The sequence below is a fragment of the Dipodomys ordii genome, unplaced genomic scaffold, assembly GCF_000151885.1.
Source record: "Dipodomys ordii isolate 6190 unplaced genomic scaffold, Dord_2.0 Scaffold74, whole genome shotgun sequence".
NCBI classification, from domain to species: domain Eukaryota; kingdom Metazoa; phylum Chordata; class Mammalia; order Rodentia; family Heteromyidae; genus Dipodomys; species Dipodomys ordii.
Window position 1 is genome coordinate 5,654,016 of NW_012267290.1, and position 8,926 is coordinate 5,662,941.

General features: G+C 54.0%; 1 protein-coding gene across 1 annotated transcript in view; it reads right to left on the minus strand.

Annotated features, from left to right (window-relative positions):
• Dlgap2 (discs, large (Drosophila) homolog-associated protein 2) overlaps positions 1-8,926 on the minus strand; it is a 463,794-nt gene that overhangs the window by 255,133 nt on the left and 199,735 nt on the right. The gene's annotated exons all lie outside the window — the stretch shown is intronic.

Here is an 8,926-nt window from a genome sequence, read left to right on the forward strand (position 1 = left end):
ACTGAGTCCCAGCGTGCGTGGGGAGCCGGGGCCTCCAGGCGTGGGGACACTGAGTCCCAGCGTGCGTGGGGAGCCGGGGTCTCCAGGCGTGGGGATGCTGAGCTCCAGCGTGTGAGGGGAGCCGGGGCCTCCAGGCGTGGGGACACTGAGTCCCAGCGTGCGTGGGGAGCCGGGGCCTCCAGGCGTGAGGACACTGAGTCCCAGCGTGCGTGGGGAGCCGGGGCCTCCAGGCGTGGGGACACTGAGCTCCAGCGTGCGTGGGGAGCCGGGGTCTCCAGGCGTGGGGATGCTGAGCTCCAGCGTATGTGGGGAGCCGGGGTCTCCAGGCGTGGGGACGCTGAGCTCCAGCGTATGTGGGGAGCCGGGGTCTCCAGGCGTGGGGATGCTGAGCTCCAGCGTGCGTGAGGAGCCGGGGTCTCCAGGCGTGGGGACGCTGAGCTCCAGCGTGCGTGGGGAGCCGGGGTCTCCAGGCGTGGGGACACTGAGCTCCAGCGTGCATGGGGAGCCGGGGCCTCCAGGCGTGGGGACACTGAGTCCCAGCGTGCGTGGGGAGCCGGGGCCTCCAGGCGTGGGGATGCTGAGTCCCAGCGTGCGTGGGGAGCCGGGGCCTCCAGGCGTGGGGATGCTGAGTCCTAGCATGCGTGGGGAGCCGGGGTCTCCAGGCGTGGGGATGCTGAGTCCCAGCGTGTGTGGGGAGCCGGGGTCTCCAGGCGTGGGGATGCTGAGTCCCCGTGTGTGTGGGGAGCCGGGGTCTCCAGGATGCTGAGTCCTAGCATGCGTGGGGAGCCGGGGTCTCCAGGCGTGGGGATGCTGAGTCCCAGCGTGTGTGGGGAGCCGGGGTCTCCAGGCGTGGGGATGCTGAGTCCCCGTGTGTGTGGGGAGCCGGGGTCTCCAGGCGTGGGGATGCTGAGTCCCAGCGTGCGTGGGGAGCCGGGGTCTCCAGGTGTGGAACACTGAGTCCCCGTGTGCGTGGGGAGCCGGGGTCTCCAGGTGTGGGGACGCTGAGCTCCAGCGTGCGTGGGGAGCCGGGGTCTCCAGGTGTGGGGACGCTGAGCTCCAGCGTGCGTGGGGAGCCGGGGTCTCCAGGTGTGGAACACTGAGTCCCCGTGTGCATGGAGAGTCGGGGTCTCCAGCTCTGCTCCCCATTCCTGGAGGACTCCAGTTTTGGCCAAGTCACAGCTCTACAGATAGTGTGGGATTAGGCTGGATTTGTGCCAAGTCTCCCATTTTTTCCCACATTCACATTTTTTGCTTGGAATTATGAATTTGTTTGATTAATAATTCACCCCTTAGTTTGGTAATGGCTAACCTTTCAAAATTAGCTACCACCAATGTCATGGCAAATCCTGTGTGCTGGAATAATGGGAAGGCCATTCCCTGGGCCTCCTCTGACATGTGTCTGATAATGAGGAGCAGCTTCCCTAAAGAGCAAGTCAGCAGTGCACCACGCCACCGACCCTGGGTTTATACCCAGGCAGAGCACACAGAGAACGCACGCACCGGGAAGGAGGCCCAGCACGAACACAGCACAAGTCTGTGCTCAGCTTGAGCCACAAGGAAACATCCTGTCTCAAAAATACATAACCAAATGAAGGAATAAACAATCAGAAAAACGCTCCCCCAGTCCTAGAGCTCTGTGGATACACAAGTGCAGAGAGATCTTGGCTAGAAATGCTGAGACGAGAAAAAGAGGTCCCGAGTGATCTCATCAAAGCCTCATTTCTGAGAGTGAAAGACGTTGGTATGTCAGCCCCGACTCCTCACCCCTTCTTCACGGACACCGAGACCATGTGTCCTCCTAGGAAGGCAGTGACCTGGGGTATCAGAAGAGTGGCCTGAAAGTGGGCAGAAGTGAGATACTTTGTAATCACATGACTTTCCTTGCTCCTATTCTACACTCTGCTTTTCCTTCTGTGTCTAGAAATTTCTCAGTGTCTCGGCCACTTTAGACTCTTCCTGTCCGTCAATCTTGCCAGCCAACCCCACACACAGACTCTGTCTGGGCCCAGGTGACGTTTGAATTTCCTCTCAAAGTGGGGCCTTTGACAGGGCAGGCAGCTGGGCCAGCCCTGAACCCTGTCTGCAGTATTGTAACGGAGCGTATCGTGAGTATCTGGAAGTAAATCTAACTCATCTTCCTCAGTATTCAACTGTGTCTGTTCTTTGCTTATTTTCAAAATATGCTTCTAAGTGCAAAAAGTAAACATAAGTTTAGCAATAAAATGATAGACAGTACCTAAAGCACATTAAACTTGATACTTCATATTTAAATGACCTAGTGACCAAAGATTAAATATGTATTTATCTCAGTAAATAAACGCCAGCAGAATGCCTGGATCTCAAAATATTGGGTACCGTATTTAAAAGAAAGAAACGTTCAAGTCAGAGCTCATTTGTGCAGTTTATGTCCTTCTGCATAAACGCGTCACGGTCCAGCTTTAGATACCAGATGCGGGGTGCGGCTCATCTCGCTAATCTCCAGGGCTTTACCTCACATTCAAAAGGCAGCACTTACACAATTTATACAATATGCCCTTCTTCCTGGTTCTTCAAAATGCCCTCAGAAGAGTCACGGTGGCGCCAGGCAGGCAGGAGATCTCTGCCAGAGCCCCCGGCCCAGCTACACCAGCAGATGTCTGTGGAGGAAGGGACCGGAAGGGGTCCCAGCACCTGACCACGCAGGGGTGTGGGATGGGCAGGGGGGAGGGGTCCCAGCACCTGACCACGCAGGGGTGTGGGATGCGCAGGGGGGAGGGGTCCCAGCACCTGACCACGCAGGGGTGTGGGATGGGCAGGGGGGAGGGGTCCCAGCACCTGACCACGCAGGGGTGTGGGATGGGGGGGGCAGCGCTCTGTGGGGAGCACACGGGTCGCCCCGTGGTGTTGTGTCTCAGTTGACCTACAGTCTTGTTCCCAGGCCTCCCCTGAAACCCCTCCTTTCCATACTCAACACACACACAGCATGTATGCATACGTGTGCAACATACACATACTACACGTTTACACACAGCATATATGCATACGTGCACAACATACACACACCACACATTTGCACACACAGCATGTATGCATACGTGCGTAACATACACACTACATGTTTACACACAGCATGCATGCATGTGTGTAACACACTACACGTTTACACACAGCATGTATGCATATGTGCGCAACATATACACACTACATGTCTACAAACACAGTATGTATGCATATGTGTGCAGCATACACATACTACATGTTTACATGCACAGCATGTATACATACGTGCACAACATACACACTACACGTTTACACACAGCATGCATGCACATGTGTGCAACATACACACTACACATTTACACACATGCCAGCACCCCTCCTTCTGCCCTATTTCATCCTCAGAGCCACAGGACATGCCCGTGTCCAGGATCCATGTTAACACTGTGGCCAGGCCCAGTGCAGGCTGCATTGTAGCTATGGGTTGGAAGGCAGGCTGGGCGGATGGCAGGGATGGTGGACTGTGATCCCACGGATGATAAAGAGCCGTGACTACTCTTGAGTAAGAAGCGGCATTTCCGTGACAATGACTCAGAGCTGGCCACAGAGGCCTGGGCGAGCACGTGAGGGCAGAGGGAGGGAGCAGAACAGAGGCCGCCATCGGAGGGCTGTCCAGTGGCCTGCGTGTTTGCAAACATCTCAGGCAGTTACTGAAATCCCACATGGCCCTCAAGCATGAAGGGTGACGTCCACAGGAGGCTGGGGTGCCTGGACACAGCACGTGTCCCTGAGTGGGGCGGGGACGGGGGGACAGGGACGCTGCCCAAAGCCCCTGCGCGTCACCCGCCCCTCCCCGAGGCCGGGTGCGGGGAGGGAGCATCCAAGCACCTTCAGACTGGCCTTCTTGTCCATGTAGTTTTCTCTTGTTATATCGTGTCTATTCCAAGTTGCCCACCTGCTACAGCCTCCACGCGGATCAAAAATCAAGCCTGCGGTGGGGGATGAGGCTCTTGCTTAGCAAGTGTGAATTCAATCCCACTCCCCAGAACAAAAAGAAAACCAGAAAACATTCAAGCCTTTATTCTGCTCCCGGGGTCCTGTAAGCTTTGGACTTCACGCAGCCTTCTGCCCGTGGGCAGAGGGGCCACCGCACGGCCGGACCCCTGCTTGCACCTGCCCATACGCATGGCCTTCCGCAGCTTTGCTCTTCCAGGTGTGACTATGCATTTCAAGGTGTGATTTGCTCTTCCAGGTGTGAATGTGTCCTTTCAGGTGTGAAATTGCTCTTCTAGCTGTGGATGTGTTTCAGCTCCTCTTTGAGGCGTGGATAGGCTTCAGCTCTCTGAGGTGTGAATATTCATTTCAAGGTGTGGACTTGTTCTTCCAGGTGTGAATTTTTTGTCTTTAAATTCTCATTTTGAGGTGTGGATTTGCTCTTTGAAGCATGAATCTGCTCTTCTGGGTGTGATTTGCCCTGGGAGGTGTGGATTTGCTCTGAGGTGTTAGTCTGCTCTCTGGGGGTGGAGCTGCATTTCGAGGTGTGAGTTTGCTGTCTGAGGCGTGGGTTTGTCTCAGTCCTCCTGTCCTTCAGTCCTGTGGTGCTTCAGGTGGTGCCTCCCTCCTCTTCCCTTCTCATGTGGCTGGTGTCTCTGCGCCAGCTGTGCATCCTGAGTCCTCTTCACACCACCCCTGTGCGTTCCATGCCACGCTGTCCTCCACCTGTTTTCTAGATTGTTAATTCTCCTTCCAGCTCCATCTACACCACTTTCCAAACCCACGTGGCCTCCAGTTAAATGTTTCTAATGCCTCCCTCCACTTGTTTTTAGCCTGTATTTTTCACACTGCTATTTCTTACATGAGGGATCCTTTCCCCTTTGAAAATTGAGCAATTTTAACACACACAGTGTGTGTGCAGGTCTGCCGTTCCCAGAGCTTTGCCCTCAGGTCTTCCCTTGGACTTCCTCTGAGTGGGTTCTGATCCTGTATTCTGTAGTTGTGTAAGGCCGGAGCAGCCTGGGATGGTCAGGGATTCAGGGCGGATGGCGTCTGGCCTGGCCTGCAGAGCCCTCGGCTCCTGACGGGGCCTCAGGGATTTCCACCTGGGTGCTGGTCCCACCCAGGCCTGGCCGTGGGTGGCGTGTTCTGCCCACGACCCTCAGCTCATGGTCTCTCTCTGTTCCTGGCCAGTGTTTTTCTAGATCTTTCCTCATAGATGGGGAAGGCTGCCAGCGGTCTGGGTTTAATTTGAGAAGCTCAGTTCTCGTGTCTCCAGTGCCCAGTGTCACGAGTGTAGGCTGCCACCGCCCGTCCGCGCCGGCACCAAGGCCCAGCCCCGCAGGGGCCTCTCGGCATTTCTTTCCTCAGCCTTAATTTTAGTCTTATTCTCGGGTTCAAGACCATTAGTTTGCCCTTCCTTCCTTCCTCCCTTTCTTCCCTTCCTCTTCTCTTTCTTTTTCCACTTAAGCAATTATGTCTTGCAACCAGTTTCACGATCTACCCCACAACACTTTCATGTGTCTCTTTGGGGGAGATAGAGTGTCCATATCACTTTAGACTTCCTTTCCACCATAAAATTTTACTAGGGATGGAGTCCTCTCTCACCCCAGAGGCTCTGCCATGTGCTCACTAAACACGAGCCTTCCCAGCTCCCGGAAGACCGGTCGGCTGGGCTTAGGTGCAGTTTCTAGGCAACACTAATTGTTCTGGAGTGTCCAGCCCGTGTTGAGAACTTCATCAAAGCCAGTTATCTTCCGCTCACCATCCAAGAACTGCCATTAGCAAAGGCCGCCATTGCCGCTGGCACACAATTAAAAGGCACATTCTCAGCAGAGCATCTGGCAGCCCTGCCCTGTGTCCCAGACAGAAGCAGGTCAGGTTCTGCTGCGGGTGGGAGAGGAAGCGCTCTGCGTTCATCTGGAGAACAGAGACCTTAACATTTCCACATGACACATGGAATATGCACAAAGTCGTGGGGAGATAGTCCATTGTTCAGAGTCACTTCTGGAGAAAATCTTAAATTTTCTGTGTTAAAAACACCAAGAACATAAGCAACTGAGGACAAGAACATTTCCTTGCTACTTCTGAACCACACACTGGGAAGGAAGAAGGGTACTTCAGAGTCTCCCTATTTCTAACAAAATACAAGATTCTAGATGTCTATATTCTATATGCCCCAAACAGCATGAAGTTGTGTTTGGGTAATACAAGTTAAGGAAAAAAAAGATTTAGGAAGAAAGTCTTTTATGTTGCACTTTAAATTATTTCTTTAAACTTGAATTTTGCCTTTTGGCAGAATTCTACAAGTAACATTCCCCAAATATGAGTGCATGCTACCACCAACAGCCAATTCTTCTCAGAGTTGTAATCTCAAGACTCCTCTTGGGGTGAATGTTTCATGTGAAATGCACCCTAGTATATTGTTAGCATATTTCTGCCAGTCAAATTCATGTCCTAATCGCTTATTTTTATTCATTTAAATTGGGTTAAACAGCACAGACCTAGGACACTGTTAGTAAACCCTGGTGGATTTCTCATAAGCTCTCCCCACACAGCTTGCATGGTTATCCATCTTCTCACATCAGAAAAATCTATGTACTATGAAGGCAAATCGAACTGCGGATTGTAAGCAAATAGACAAATCCATGAGCTGGCATGGCAGCCCGCCCCATGTCTGTATTTTGTCCTGAGCTCTTGTTATAAAGCAAATGGCATCATGTGTCGGTCAATAAAGTTTAAAAAGGATGATATGTTCTTCATTCTCTCCTACCTGAAATTGACAGATGATTTCCTATAAGCATTGTTGCTATGTCAGGATGAACTAGAATTGGTTCTCTAGCTATTTACCATCAGGCACTTCAGCTGCTAAAGGCAGTAGGCACCCTAAGAAAATAATACAAATTGAGCAATTTCGGTGCTAAGTTGGCAAGCTAGTATGCCGATGGATTGCTCTTGTGACTCTGTTATGTGTTTCAGGAGCGCCCTCTACACAGTGGGACTCTGCGGTGACCTCCGCAGGGCAGGTGACGAGCGGAGGGAGCAGGGGCCCCGCGGGGGTCTCGTGAGATGTCCACAGATGTGGTCACTCCACCACCTCCCCTCCTAAGCCCGTCGGCTCTGCCCCCAGGAGCTCACGCTGGATGGTGGGGACAGCTGGCATGGAGGGGTTACGATGTTCATTTTATGTACAATGAAAATCGGCCATGCAGGTACAGGGACTCACAGATGTAGGGTTCCAGGGCCTTGGGCCCGACAACCTCTGCCACTAGCTTCATTTGCTTGACGGATACTACTGTCGGACGTGATGCTAATGACTCCACCTGTACCCGAAGCCGCTCTAGCAGACAGACGGTGCTTCCCACCCCACCGTTCAGCCACGGAAGGTTGTTAACAGCCTTCTGACAAGAGCAGCAAGCACCTGGGTGGGCTGGCCGCGTGAGGGAGGTGCGCCCTGCGTGGAGGGCACCAGGTCGCAAGTCCAGGCAGCCTGACCCCGACCCCGGCCCTGATCACCGTGCTGTGGTGTCAGTTATGCCTTAACTCATAGACACTGCCAAAGAAATTACTGAACAAAAATGCTGATTTCAGACTCCACGCGCCGCACCCGGCCAGCTCTCACTTAGACTAATTACTTAAATGATTTAAAATGTATGAATATTCATATATGGGTGCTTCTGACAAATAAAGCACAGCTGAGACTGGAGCAGCCTTTCCCCTCCTCTCTCTTTTGGAGCAGTTACCCTTGCATATCCAAACCAGGGAACTCGGTGGGGAGGTGGAATGCAGACCAGCCTGCCCCCGCCGGCCCCTCCCGCCTTCTCCCTTCTTTCCTACCCTACCTCCTCACCCCCTCCACCCTGCCTGCTTTCCTCATACCCAGAAACCTCAGACCACTGACCCCAGCTCCCCGGGAAGTCTCTCCACCTCTGTGTCTCATCTGGCTGCACAGCTGGGCGACTCCTGCCCAGAGCTGCCTGGACATGCACAGGATGCCCCTGCTCTGGAACCGTCACGAGTCTGCCTCTTCCCTCTCCTTCGCCGTGTCTACACAGGGGCTGGATCTTCATGGGAACCCTCGGGCCTCCGGGCTGGGGCTGGGCTCAGCGACGCCACGTGGCGCCCACACCTGTGCACCAGGCAGGCGGCAGGGCCGCCTCGGGTTGGTCTGGGAGACCTGGGTCTCTCCTGGGCCCACTCCCTTCAATCAGTACCATCCCTGGGAGGGCCGGCGTCTACCCACAGGCTGGAGCCAGCTCTGTCGACCCCCGCTCTCCGCAGGCTTGACTCCCACCTCAAGGCAGTGGCTGGGCTGGGCCGGCTCCCCAGCTCCAAGCCTGGCCAGTCTTCTAGCCAAGGGCTCGGGAGAGCAGACCATGTGGTCAAACCCCAGCCTCCAATCCCCGGGCCTCACATCCTCGCGTCTTGCAAGTGTGTCAGCCTGGCTGTAACTATTTTGAAATGTAGTTAACAAAGCTTCAGCTCCACAGTTCCACCTCTAAATGCAGCCTGGAGAGGAGGCGTGTTCTGGAACTTAAGTTACAAACGCGACGGACTGCCACCGAGGCCAGCGGGGCTTCCTGTGCGTCTCCTGACGTCCAGTCTCTAACAACAGGAATCGTTTCTCCAGGTCTCCAGTGTGAAGTACACCAGCACCCTCGGCCAGTGCACTGAGAGCCAGCACATCTGCACTGGTATCTATATCTGTTGAAAGCTGGCCAAATTTTGTAAATCCAAAACAAGAGAAAGAACAAATATTGCAATTTGGCTGCAATTTCTCCTCCTCCCAATCCTCACATTAGAAAAAAACGCTTGACTCACTTTTTTTCCGCCAAACACCATAAAGTATACATTTCAACTTTCACAGAATGCAACTCTCTGCGGTAGTCTGCTGCCATCAGTGCAGTCCCTGAGCCCCCCGTGCAGATTGGCCTCCATTAGCCCTGCCCCCCCCCCC